Source organism: Natrix helvetica (genome assembly GCF_964273705.1).
Source record: "Natrix helvetica genome assembly, chromosome: 9".
In the NCBI taxonomy this organism is placed as follows: Eukaryota; Metazoa; Chordata; class Lepidosauria; order Squamata; family Natricidae; genus Natrix; species Natrix helvetica.
Window position 1 is genome coordinate 9671387 of NC_138560.1, and position 15352 is coordinate 9686738.

Here is a 15352-nt window from a genome sequence, read left to right on the forward strand (position 1 = left end):
TGGGGAGGAGCCACAAGGGCCCGATGACTTCATAAGTGTAGACTAAGTCCAATTGGTTACTGGACGGAGTAAACCCAGTCTGGCTGTTGTCTCCACGATCACAGGAGAATGTTTCTGTTTTCTACAATTGAAAAAAAAGTCTTGGTTCTTAGAAGGAGCATGCTGTTCCTTTCACACCAAACACAGAATTTGTGATACTCCCATCTTTTAGGGCAGAAAAGAACATTTCAACAACATAAAAGATCCTGTTTCCAGCTTCTGACAGTAAGTCACGAGCAATTTTGCTACCTCAATGATTGCTGCCTCCTTTCTGCCCAATTGCACAAGAACAAAAGGCATTCTCATCCCGAAGTCACTGAGTATTTGGTTATTGCTATTAAAAAAAAACTGTCTAAAGACTTCAACAATGTTTTAATTGGGTTTTCTAAAGGGCTGTAATTTAAACCAGCATCACAATAATATAGGAATGTTTGCTTACATAAAACAACATCCAAGGAAAAAAAATGGATTGTACCTCTTCGGTGGCGTCACATTCGAGTTTTAAGAAAATATTCTCAGACGGGGGGAAATTAATTCCTTTTCACCTTGCACAGAATTGTGAAAGGTCCATTACTTTTCTGAAAATTAAAACTGCTCTAAAGGGAACAGCTCCACCCCCCATTTAACTTGCTGGAGAAACAAAATGCACTCCTACTGCATTCCCCCTGGATGTGAAAAAGGAAATGAAAAGCTTTCTGGTTTTGCATCGCTCAAGAGTGAGATTTCTTTATATTTATCAGCTACTCTTCAGCTGAAGTTCCCGGAGTGGTTTCGGTGGGGATATAATGTGAGGAGAAAAGGAAAGAAATCAAACCTCAGGTTGCTGGAGAAAAAGATGACAGAAACAGATGCAAAGCAATTGAAGTGCAATTACAAAAATGTTTATACTTTATACTACAGATCAGGGGTCACCAACCTTTTGGACTTCAGGGACGACTAAATTCATAATTTTAAATCCCGCGGACCACTAGTATGATCTGCTTAATGACTGGCTGGGTGGGCATGGCTAGGTGGTCATGTGACTGGGTGGGCATGGCCAACTCGATGTCACTCATGTCAAGAGGCGCCTCGCCAGCCTCTACTTGCCCCTCCCCTCCCAGCCACTCTTGGCCTCCCCGCCCGGGCTCCTTAGGGCCCCAAAAGAGAAGCAGTTGTTGGAGCTAAGCAACCACGAGAAAAAGTTGGCAAAACAGCTGGCTCAGTTCAAATTGGACCTGACCGAGAAGGAGGCTCAGCAGAAGCACCTCACTATGGACTACGAGCATAGCTTTCCAAGCAGAAGGAAGATGTCGGGAGCGCAAAGCCAGGTACCAACGCCTGGAGCTCAGCGGGCTGAGATGGTCAGCCAGTTCCAGGCCATGATGCAGTCTCACTGGAACAAGGCCCTCCAGCTCTTCATCATCACTAGTGGCCTTTTCCTCCAGCCTTTGCTGAAGCCGACCCCAAGTCAGAATTTCTACCCCCCTCCAACCCACACAAAAAGACCCCAAAGGGGGAGACTCTGTAGCAACAAAGCATTCTTTGCATGTATCCGGCCCAGGGGCCGTAGTTTGAGGACTCCTGATTTAGTGCAATATAAACAATGCAAATAATTTTTCTGCGGACCACCAAAATTTTCTCACGGACCACCAGTTGCTGACCACTGCTTTAGATTAAGGTGCCACAAATTCTTGTCTCCCCATATTTTGGGGGATAATACACATAGCTATCTCCTGGCATAATTTCTGGGTTATTGCCACTTCTGCGCATAATGTAAGCAAACTTTGTATCTTCTACCAAGAACACAGATGAGACCCAGGCTTTAACCGGTGATTGTACAATGGTTTTCTTTACTTTCAAAAATGCCGCATGTGTCACTTCATCTTCCTCTTTCTCTGAGGAGTCCTCTGCTTTATGCACAGCTGCTTCTTCTTCTTCTTGTTTTAATCCAGGAAGCTTACTATGTCACAGTAACTGAGCATCAGCAATAGAAAAACATTGTGTACCTTTGCAATGTTCTCTGAGCAAACTCGCAGGAAGAAAAACCCACACAAACAACATAGAATTTCAAAAACAATATTTATTTAAAGGGAAACTAGCCATTTACAACATAAAAGGACATAAAATAAACCAATAAAAAAGCATAGTGATTTCCCAACAATTACTTTCTTTGCTGTAATTAATTCTACCTACCTGGCATTGTGGCAAACATCTATTGGGCTATAAATTAATAGGCAACTCAAAGGGTAATATGTTGAGGGAGAGGTCAACATCTCGGCTACATGTCCTTTTTGTATCATTAATTCTCCAACTCCTGCATTTTAAAAACAAGTCATGTGCTCTTTTTGAGCCCAAAATAAAAACAAGGGGAAAAAATACCTAAATAAGCTCAAGGACAAAACTTGTGGGAAGACAGTAATAGCACTCTGGCTACATAGACTGCTCCGCATAATCTGTAAGTCCATAAAACAGACTCTGGCATATATGTATCAGCTCTACTCTCATCATAACACATGGACCTACAAACTTGGCGGGAGATGGTATTTGGCAAGGGAATTGCTGCTCTTTTGCAGTTGATCCTAATTAACATCTAGCTAGGACTAGTGACCCAATACTTTTCCCTTCAACTATCACAAGATAGACATCTTATTCTCAGAGGACTGACGGGTTGCTCAGAAGATACATATGATAAATGGTGGAGAGTGGGGATCATACCACTTTGAAGGGGTAAATTCCCTTTAAAAAAAGAAAGGATAAAAATGCCTTCTCTGTCTGTACAATCAGGAAGAAAAGTACTTGTCTACCTCTCAGTGCTTGACTACATAGGCAAGAGGGGAGTTCTCACCTTTTTACTTGGCAACATTCCAACAGGTGCAAAGCATTCTGCAACCCACGTAGGTTGGCACATTGCCCACATTTGCAAGACACGTGATTATTATCCTAATGGGAAGCTGATCCTTAAGAGACCACGAGTTACCCCAAATCATCCAGAATCCCGACTGCATGGTCGTATTCTGGACCATTGCAAGACGTGGATCCAAATTAAAGATGCTTCACATCTGGCTTACACATCCTTGTTGTACCTGTTAGCTTAAACCTGTTAAAATAAGTTCCGTAAGCACTGCATGGGTTCAGGAAAAACTAGGTATATTTTCTTAATCTTGTTCAGCTACGGGGCAAGATCAGGAAAGTCCAAAGTCTGCTTTGGATACAAGTAACATATATTTGTATCGAAAGCAAATGAAATTTATGCAGGATGTGCTTTTAAGTGAGGATGAGTAAGTCTTCAATATATTTGCCCTCATCTGTCCACAGCTATAATGTATTAGGATTAATACTGTTCAAACTAGGTTTACCAGCCTTGTGATTTCCATAAATATTAAGACCACTGAGTTAGCTGATCAAGAGTTGAAGTCCAACACATTCAGAAAACACCAGGCTGGGAAAGAATCTCTTGGCAAGTTGTTCTTAACATCCCAAAGCCCTAACTCATCCTAATTTCTGTGCCTGTTCTTTACCACTAAAACAGTATTCATAAAATAATTATGAAGGCGATCTGCTATATTATACGTTTGTCTGAAGAGAGCGGTCAAATAGTTTTCAGCAGCAAGCTCTTGACTGTTAAGGTGGGGATTTTGCAAATTGGTCTTTGAGGATCCTTAGCACTGGGCATCGTAATTCTGCTCTCTTGCCACAACTAGCTTTGATTTCATGGCTGGAAATGTGGCTGCTCATAGATGGATTCTCCTTGTCCCTCAGCTTTATGGACTCTACAAATCACTTAGGAAAGGGGGGGGAGGTCAGCTGAACAGGCTAACTCACCGCTGGTTTTCCCAGGTCTGGATGATGATGTCATCATTCTGGCGCTGCCATTATCCCAAATGAAAGGAAGCTGTTTTCACCACAGCATCGCATCCCCAAGGGGGTCCTTCTGGCTACCCCTTTTGATACTTCTGAAATGTCAGGACATTTCACAGCATAAGCAAGACATTATCATTGTTGTTGCCATTAAAGAAAGAAACCTGGTCCAAGATCTTAGTCCAACTCTATACAGAAAATAATTTTAACAGCCTCTCATACAACTTTAAATAAAAATGTGATGATGTTCAAATAGCAAGAGATTTAGGCAATTCTATCTAAGACGGAAGAAGTTCCATCAAGGGCAAACAGAAGGGGCACCCTCTGGATTTGAGATATGCGGGTGACCTTCTAACACTTGTGCACCCTTAGCTCACTGGAGCTTTTCCCCAGATGCATAAGACATATCTTTGATGGAGGGACAGTTCCTACTATCTCCTTTTCCACCCTTCCAACAATGATGAGCATCAAGTTGGGAAATGCTGCCATAAAACTTAGCTTCCATAGCAATGCTTTAGGGCAAGGAAACTATGGTCCCTTTATGACCTGTGGACTTCAACTCCCAGAATTCCCGAGCCAGCAAAAAATTCCTAAAGATCTAGAACGTACTAAGTTATCCCTTCTCTTGACCGGAATGGGACAACTTGTCGACGCCATTGGACAATTCCTCGCGGAATAACTCAGCCATCTTGCCGAAGACAATTCACGTGAATAACTCAAATGGGATAAAGCATTACCTACCACTGTTTCTTTTGACATTTCTGCCGACAAAAATGGAAATAATGTAGAAGAAACAGTGGCAGGTAATATCGCATTGTTACCCCACACAGATTGTTCTGCGGCAACATGGCCGTGTGGAGTCGTCCTAGAGCCCCCCCCCCCCCCCCAAAATCTTGCTGGATATTTGAAATTCTGGTTCTATCACAAAGTCTTGTGCATTTTAAAATGTGAGTTATTTTGCACGCTTTTATTTTTCTTTTAGTCAGATAATAGGATAAAGTGATTGCTATCGTTTAATGAGATGCCAATTTTTTTTGTGAAACAAGCACAGAGCTCATCAGCCAGTATCGAATACTTTTCTGCCATAATGGGGCAGTTCCATTAAGTACAAATTTAACGCATCGCTTGATACATTAGAGATTAATATATACGTGTACACCAAAGAAAACACAAAAGGAACAAAAACCACATACCGTAATATCTCTTCTTACCTGCAAGTGCCGCTCTACTTGTCCAAGTCTGCAAGGCGTTTTACTGGGCTTTTTTCACAGCATGCAAATTCGATAGAAGTGAATTCTTTTATTAAAAATAATCTTTTATTATACAAATAACCATTACAATAGGGAGCATAATAATTTTATGTCCCAAGATTCATGCTTGCTTTTTTCTTGAGTGGTACATTGGGACTATGCTCCAAAAAACCCAGAGCAATTCACTGCAAACATTTAGTATGAATATTCACTATTTGTTTAATAATTCATTTCCCCTTCCTTACACATTAAAAAAACTAAAAGTTAATTGAAACAAAAGAAGCTTTATAATATGAAAATTTATAATACAAACAAAGGAAGCTCACCAAATTGGATAGTCAGTTTGGTGTACAAGTAAGGTTAACCAGGATATTGTGAGTTCTAGTCCTGCCTTGAGGATGAAGCCAGTTAGATGACTTGAGCCAGTCACATCATCAGCCCTAGGAAGGAGGCAATGGCAAACCACTTTTGAAAACTCTTGCAAAGAAAACTGCAGGCACTTGCCCAGGCAGTCTTCAAGACTCAGACACAATTGAATGGGGAAAAATATTTGTATATTTAAACAAAAAAAATCAAATTTATTTATCCTAAAATATTAAACGTATTATTCAATTAGTTGGAGAGAATAGAAATGCATACAACTGATGACGTAGAGTATCTCATCTTGCTAACATGGATGTTTTCTTTCATACCAGAAAGAAAAAAAACAATGCTAGACAAGAAATGGTATCAGGTCTTTCTCTGGAAGCCATGGTCATTGTTTCTTCTCTAGATCCTCATCAAAAGATTTGGCTTGAATGCGCTAAATGGAGGAGGAAGCCTTACTCTGATGCAGGATAAAAATATGTGTGGCATCAGCCAGCTTTTAATTAAACTGTTTGCTTTCCTTTGAGAACTATTATTTTCAATCTTCCTTTCCAGATGTAAACGGTGGTGGGATTTACTCTTCACCAGTGGTTTCTATGCATTAGAAGTCAGAAGTTGGTGGAGTGGTGAGAAATATGTTAGCTAAATATGTATTCCCCCAAAACTACTTGTTATCCCTTTACAAAGATGTCGCAAAACAGCAAGATCAAAAATATCATTCTGTGCAATTTGAGAATATGAACAAACCTGAAAAGTAGCTAAGAGTTTCATCGGTCATGTTCTTGATATATAAAATTCCACTAAAACAAACAAACAAGTGGGTTTATACCAGATAACTGTTTTTATCTCCCAGCAGCCCCAATAACTACAGCCAATAGTAAGCAATGATGAGAGTTGTAGGTCACTAGTAGATTCTCCGTGCATTGCTTTCTACTTCGAGTTTAAGAGCTTTACTTCCCATGGAAGCAGCGTCTAACACAAAATCTATCACCCGTCTACTGTCTATTTATAATATGTAGCACAGATGCTTGAACCTTAATTATAATGCAAGGGCAGCCAGCTGGATCCAATGAACAATCCAGTTAGTCCAGCTTTCCATTTCCAACAAAAGCCACCCCACTATTAATTTTGAATAAGTATCTATGAGATTCTGTTGTTAATTACACTTTCCAGCTGCCTGATATTCTTAAGAAAAAAAATATCAAAAAAAAAATGCTACCCCATAAATGTGTTCTCTATACATCTATGTGAAGGCAGTCTACATATCCAATTATTTCTACCCCCCTCCTAATAATTCAAAACATGGAGTTTTCCTTTTTTCAATCGCTAAAGCACAACAGTTTTCAAGGTTATCTGCTACGATCTCATTGACTGAAGCCCCCAGGATTCAATATGGAACTAAATTAGTGTTATTTACCATTTCATTGGTCTTGCAAATGGTTTTATCATAGGAGAGAGGCTTTTGAGTCTTTAACGCATCACTTAAGGTGAAAAATATATGCTGCTTCAAGTGCATTTGTCTTGTTATTTTTAAATGTTTGCTTCTCCTAATCCTTACCTTGTTTTTCTTGCCTGTTTTTTCTTCCTGCTAGATTGTGTGCTGTAATGTTCTGTACGTTTGTAAAGAAATGCATATCATTTATATTGAAAACATTTATACAGATAATTATAATCCACCTCATGGGGTTGTTGTGGTGGGGAAAACAGGAGGAGGAAAGAGCATAAGGTATGTTTGCCACCTTGAGTAAGTGATAAAAAATAATAAAGGCAAGAAAAATACAAATAAATATTCCATATCATATTGTCGCTGTCTGGGAGAAAACTAAAAAAAAACTATCTGAAACATAAGAGACAAAACGAAGCATGAACTGTTTTTTGTGATGAACAGGATCACACATTTTTACATGTTTCCTTTACATGCTTTTCACTTTCACTGTTACATGAATAGGAATATAAAGTATTTACGGGTGGAATGTGTGCACGAATGCACACACGCACCCACATCAATATTGGAGGGGGGGGGGGAGCTCTTATACTAGGACAATTTCTAGGACATCCTAGAATGTTGTTAAATGAAGGCAGAGAGCCACAGAAGACTGAAACTGCAATTTCATATCTCCCAATTACTGCAGGCTAATTCTGCCGACTGCCAGAGGTTCAATCCTCACTGGCTCAAGGTTGACTCAGCCTTCCATCCTTCCAAGATCAGTAAAATGAGGGCCCAGGTTGTTGGGAGCAATATGCTGACACTGTATACAGTTCAGAGAGTCCTGTAAAGCACTATGAAGCGGTATACAAGTGCTATTGCTAATACAGGTAGTCCTCGACTTACAACAGTTCATTTAGTGACCGTTCAAAGTTACGATGGCACTGAAAAAAGTGACTTATGATTGTTTTACTCATGGCCATTGCAGCGCTCCCCTGGTCATGTGATCAAAATTTAAGCCTCTTGGCAAGTGGCTCATATTTATGATGGTTGCAGTGTCCCGGGGTCATGTGATCCCCTTTTGCAACCTTTCGACAAGCAAAATCAATGGGGAAGCCAGGTTCACTTACCATCATTACTAACTTAACAACTGCAGTGATTCACTTAACACAGGGGTGTCCAAACCTGGGAACTTTAAGATTTGTGGACTTCAACTCCCAGAATTCCCCAGCCAGCATGGCTGGCTGGGGAATTCTGGGAGTTGAAGTCCACAAGTCTTAAAGTTCCCAGGTTTGGACACCCCTGACTTAACAACTGTGGCAAGAAGTCTGGGGCAAAAGTAACTTAACAAATGTCTCACTTAACATAATTTTTTGGGCTCAATTGCGATCATAAGTTGAGGACTACCTATATGTTGACATGCTTTGCCTCTTTTTCCAACTTTTGTTTGGTCTTGTTTTATTCTTGGTTTTTAGGGTGCATTTCAAATAACCAGGTGCTGAACCCTACATTTTATTTATAAAATATGACTGTTCCAGAAATGTAGTTTTATTCTATATGGATACGTTACTCATAAATGTTAATCATCTTATGATTTGCTCAGATTTGAGAATCAGCAGCATTAATTGCCTTAGCTGGAAAGGGTTTTGATTTTTCTCACAGAAAGCTGTCGTTTGAGAATTTTAACCTGCTTATGTAAATTGCTGAAAGCAGTGAAAGTTATTGACATTCAGTAGGAAAATGCCAACCCTAATCAACTCATGGGGACTACAACCAGCAAAAACGGTATTGTGAGAATGTATTCTAGGGGAAATGACAGAGTTTTACATATTTACTTTTCCTTAAACAAAACAGAAGGTCACTGAATATAACCTATGAAACAAATTCTAATGAGTCTGACCTTGTGGTCCATCAAGTTTAACATTATTTATTTAATGACTGGTGATCGTATTTTAGTATCTCTGCAGCAGTAGTTGGTTCCCGGTCCAATTAAAATCCTTTACCTACAGATTACAAGGACAGAACCTGAGACAATCCCACTGAACAAGTCCTATTGAACTTAAACAAGAGGAATCACTTTAATATAGATTTTAGAGAAAAATAATTTCATTTGTTGTGGAAATGTTTTAGTGGGTTTTTTTTAGTAGCAGAGTATAAAGCATGATTTCCTTATGGCGTTGGGGGAAATTGGCATCTTCTTCCCCATTTATCAAATCTCTTCTAGTTGCATAACATAGTTTTATAACAGCTTCTTTTTTACCTTTTAATATGAGATGCTCCATTGATTTACTGATCTCTTCCTCTCAGAGACAGCAACTTTGACCAGCTGGATACCAAGCCGCTAGGGTGAGGTGAGTTCTTCAAGAGTTGAATTGACTCTATAAATAAATCTCAATGGGTAGAACTAAGTATAACTTTTTAAAAAGTGGCTTGTACATGGCCATGCAAAATAGAATCTTAATGTATGTTTAATAAGGTACTTAAACATTTGAAGTTCATAATTTGCTGACAGATTAATACACAAATGATTAATCACCCAGAAAAAACAGTGTGCTGATGAAAAGAGGTAATCTGTCTCTGGATACTAGAACTGCAAAAGCAATTCTGCCAAGCAAAGATATCTTGTAATATTAACGATGTTTGTATTTCACAATGGATAACACAATTAACCACATTGGTATCACCATTAATACTATGAAGTGTCACTTTATAGATATGCAATCTTTTCTTGTTCTCGTAATTACTGCTGGACTACAGAAGCTTGATTAAATATTAAGACTAAACTTGCTTTGCTCGGGTTTCTGTGAGCTATCCAAGTTGACCCATTGTAGCTAAGCATTTTGTTTTTCAGGTTCCAAAATGTAATCTAGAAACTCTAGTAGCTATCAACCTAGTAAGTTTTGGAATTTCTGTCACATATTAAAAACCTTAATCCTATTTCTGGAAAATTACCAAGGGGGAGAAGGTGCAACTGCTTTCAAAAAAGACACACACAGGATATATTAAAATCTTTGAAAGCTCCAGAAACTTGTATTGGATAAGAATTAAATTACCATTGATGATACCGTCAGAATTTCCAAGTACTATTTGCAAAGTATTTAAGTCAGAAGGAATTAGGAAAACCATTTGACCTGGAAATATTTCCAATAGGTAAAGAACACAATGCCAAATGAACATAGAAATTTTAATGGCCCATTTATATATATTTTTCCAGTCTTTATTAAGTAAGCTGAAATGAAAGGGTCAGATGAAAGGTGCTCATACGAATTGTAATTCAATTAATTAAAGAGGTTGCAGTGTTTAAGGTGGAAAAGCCACCTTGTACTTGGTCTTGCTGTTCGCATGTCTCTGATTTCTGAAGTAACCAGAAATTTAGTTGATAATTTAGCCATTCAGTCCATATGCAAAGAACTTTTTAAAATAATTGCCTGAAAGTGAAAATAAAAATAGCAGAGAAAATCAAGTAATTACCCACCACCACGATAAAACAAAGTAATTTATTCCAAATTATTTAAAAAGAAGCTGTACCATTGATTCATTCTGAAATGTGCTTATCTCCAGGATTAGGACTATGGAGTCCTCTAGGAGCTGCTGCAAAATTGCAACTCCTAACATTCCTCATTGGTGATTGATAACTCAATGCAATTCATCAGCACTTGGAGTCTGTTTCTGACACCCAGATTTATCAATTGCTGCAACATCAATTTACTATGGTTATGTAAGCATTCATTTTATTTTGGGGAGAAGAGGTACTTGAATGTCCAGAAGTCAGACCAGTGATTTCCCCCAGAGATTTTATTTTTGTTTTTTATTTTTGCTTCAGCACAAACTTGTTCACTGGCCCCATCCCCAGAGAAGACAATTCAGGAATGTATCTGCTGAAATAGTCAAAGAGGTAAAAAATATGCTAGAAATACCAAAGCTTATTTGACTCAACGGAATTATATACCATACATATTATAAAAATATGGTTCGATTATTTGTGGCATAGGACACTCGATAAAAACAGCCACTCGGATTTGTAAATCGTGGTATATGTCCCTGAGGTAAAGAATGAAGCCCATCTTTCATTAGAATAAAAAGATATCTTATACATAGACATACTCAAAATCCACTAGACAAATATAAAGCAGCCCAACCCAATTCAAATGGTTGTTGTTGAGGGGCAAGTAGGAGAGGGAAAGAGTGTTATAAATAAAAATGTATTACTGATTTAAAAACTGTTACTATCGTTCTTGATATAATATCAGTGTTGCAATCATCAGATTCCCCCCCCCCCATTTGTTAAAAACCAAGGTCACTTTTGAAAAGTACAGTGCATTCGTTTTATAACTGCTTAACTGTTTAACTATCTAACTCAGGGGTGTCCAAACTTGGGAACTTTAAGACTTGTGGACTTCAACTCCCAGAATTCCCCAGCCAGCCATGCTGGCTGGGGAATTCTGGGAGTTGAAGTCCACAAATCTTAAAGTTCCCAAGTTTGGACACCCCTGATCTAACTGAAAGTAAAGGTGTTTGTGACTACATTATATTCAAAATAAAGTGGGGGGGGGGAGGGATAGTGGTGTTATAAGTTGGTGCAGTATTATTTAGATGTGCTTCCCTATTTAAAAAGTACCTTTAAGCATATAGGTAGTCCTTGACTTACAAACATTCATTTAGTGACTGATTTGAAGTTACTGTGGCATTGAAAAGTGACTTATGACCAGTTTCACATTTACGACTGTTGCAGCCTCCACTTGGTCACATGACCAAAATTCGAATGCTTGTCGACTGGTTCATATTTATGACAGCTGCAATCACTTTTTGTGACCTTCTGACAAGCAACGACAAAGGAGAACCAAATTAATAGCAATAGCACTTAGACTTATATACCGCTTCACCATGCTTTACAGCCCTCTCTAGGTGGTTTACAGAGTCAGCATATTGCCCCCAACAATCTGGGTCCTCATTTTACTGACCTTGGAAGGGTGGAAGGATGAGTCAACCTTGAGCCAGTGGGAATCGAACTGCCGAACTGCAGGTAGCAGTCAGCTGAAGTAGCCTGCAGTGCTGCACTCTAACCACTGCGCCACCTCGGCTCATAACTTAACAACTGCAGCGATTCACTGGACAAGCTTGTGGCAAGAAAGGTTGTAAAACGGGAGGCAAAACTCATTTAACTATCTTGCTTAGCCACGGAAAACATTGGGGTCATAAGTCAAGGACAACCTGTAATTGGATTTTGTGTTATTTGAACCATGGGACTATTATGAAACAATCCCACTAAGACAGGGGTGTCCAAACTTGAGAACTTTAAGACTTGTGGACTTCAACTCCCAGAATTCCCCAGCCAGCCGTGTCAGCCCAGTACACTTCAGGACATTTTAATGTCAAACCTTAGCTGGGTTTTACAAAAACTCTTTCCGCGTGAAGTACTAGAGACCCCTGAAAGAATCTTCCCTTTATGCTCTTAGGCACTTACTCAAATCTATGCATCTGTCATAACTGGCAGGATCATATCCAAACTCACCTCTCTCACCGTACAATTAGCCAGGCATCTATAAAAAAAGAAAAAGACCCCTTCCCCACAAAATGATTTAAAATCCCTGAAGGAGGAAGAGAGGGGAATAAGCAATACCATCACCCGCACCCCACCCCAGGGGGCGGAGGGAGGGCAGGCTCTTAATTTGAAATAAAAACGAGAAAAGAAAATTCTCTTACCGATAAACTCCAATGGTTACTGTCCCTGCGAACCCCACCTAGCAAGTCGACATCGTGACATGTCAAGTCAGAGCAGCCTCAACCACGCTTCCCTGATAGTCAGGTAATAAAAGGAAGGAGTTAAAACAGAAGTTAACACTGTCAGATTTCTGGATAACATTAGAAAATGTAGATAGAGCAATATATTCCGAATGGTCATTCAGAGCTTCTGGTAACCTCCTTTTTTACAGTCTTAATAGTTTTTCCATTCCAACGGTATGCCTCTTGGGACAAAAATCACATGCCTCTTGATGAGCCAGTCTGTATTTGGTAAGACTATCGAATTTGCTATGTAGAACAGCTCAACGTGTTTGCCCTAAGTCAGTGTTTCTCAACCTTGGCAATTTGAAGATGTCTGGACATCGAGCTGGCTGGGGAATTCTGGGAGTTGAAGTCCAGACATCTTCAAATTGCCAAGGTTGAGAAACACTGCCCTAAGTTAAGAGAAACTTCCATTTTGAGAGAAACGAGAATCACAGCCTGTAATTCTGGCCTTACAAAACTTTTTGAGGCATTCAGAATCCAATTCAGAGACAAACCTTAGTTTTGTCTATGTTAATATTTTATGAAATACTTCTTGCACGAACTATCCAAATTTAAATTGAGAGATTTATATGCAAGCTTTGAAAAAAGTCTGGCTCATTTGTTCACAATTACAAAAATCCAAATCATGCACAGCCAAGGCAAAAAAAAAAGCCATAATGAAGTTCCAAGGTTTGTTTTTTGCATAAAGACTCCAATTGTAAGATCTCCCTTCTATATGAAGATATTTTCATAATTTCCTCACTTTGCTCATTATAGCCTTACTTATAAGCATGTTTTTTTAATGTTTAAAATGCAAATGAGTTCAAAGAAAGGCATACAGATGCAGAGGGTGACAATATAAACAGGCTTTGATAAACGAGGCAGTTATTCACAGTGGATTTGTTAAACTTAAAATGTTCTCCCAATTCTTTTGGATTTTAACAGAAATTCTGAAGAAATATTTTCAAAACAGTTTATGTTACTACAGTTGGTATCATCACTTAGAGAAAAAAAAAACACCAAATCTACCAAAGAAACTATAAGCCTAGAACAAAGTTTAAACCTTTAAACGTTTTTAGACATTTCCTTTCATGAAGAATGGTTCTCAGGAAATTGGTTAACTTTTGAGTTGAAACTCATTTAATGAGACAATGTGGGATCTAAACAATTAAGAATTTGTATAAATCTTTGGATAAAAGTTTTTGAAGTACCAAAACTCTGGCATCAGGTTTTTTTTTTTTCGTTTTTTGTTTCCAAAATCACCTTGGTGTCAATAATGACATTGAAGCAACTGCTATAAATGAGTGATCAAATATCCCATTTCATGATTCCTCCCCCATCTTGAAGACAAAAAGGCATGAGATTCTTGCATAATAGAAGTTTTCGGATTGCTTTGATGAACAAAGGTCAAGACACAGATCAACAAAATATATTTTGGATTGCACTTGAATTTTTAGTTATTAGTAGAAGAGGATCTAAAATGTGCATTTCTTTAAGCCACAGTGCATGGTATATAATTGAAAAACTGAAAAGCCTTTAGCGCCTCTTGACTGAATATGGATACCACTGAAATATTCAGACAATATACTTCTGTCTTTAAAATATAAAATCTGAAATGATACTTTACTGGACAGATGGAACTGCAGTTTGTGTTACCAATCAAGTTAGGCCAAGTATGTATGTTATGCTACTTGGAAGGGCTACCAGAAGTTAAAAATACAGCACAGAAAATTGCATTTGCTTTGAGGATTTTTACAGCTTAGTATTTTGGTAAGAATAACAAACACATCACAAGATTTCTCATTACAGAACAATATGTGTGTATTAAAAGTCCAATTCTTTCTAAATTCTGATTCAGATGTTTTCATGTCAATACGAAACTGCTGCTTATTTTTCTACAGTCTTTATGATCCATAATAATAAAAGAACTAATGACTTTTTTTTCTTTGAGGCATATATTTAAAGCTCAGTTTGTTTCATAGATCAGCATACCATTCAACTGGGGGGGAGGGGAGGGCTGACTGCTAAACAATTGATAAACCATTTTTTAAAAGACTTAAAAAATTATTAAAAAGCCAGCCATGAAGAAATATAAAAGCCTCAGTATGTACATTCTGTAACTTTATTCAAATAAAAATAAATACATCTAGCTACAATATTTCATTTGATCATATTGGTCAGTTTCTATTAGGAAAAAAAAAACAGTTTAGATTTAGTTTTTTTAAAAAAAGGCCTCCCCACTCTAACTGGCTGACCTTCAAAAAAATAACTTTCAAAAACCTTTTCTTCTCTCAAGACAATGAATTACAAACCCAATTATCTTCTCAACAAAATGTAGGAAGAAAACCATTAATTCTTCCCATCAGAAAAAGCCTGAATCAAGTCCAATTACTTGATTTTTTTTCTCTATGATCTAATCAAATGCAAATCTCTATGATCTAATCAAATGCAAATCCATAAATAAGGGGCTATTTATTATGAAAATTCAGGATGGCCAATCTTATGAATTTCAAATGTCTGATTTTCCCCCCCAAAAAATCCCAAATGCACATCACAGCAACATAGAAAAGTGCAAAGACAACAGATGAAACAAGCATGAGATGAGAATCTAACATATGTTAAAAATCAATACAAAATGATTCACACAAAAAATGAATGGAAATAGCCT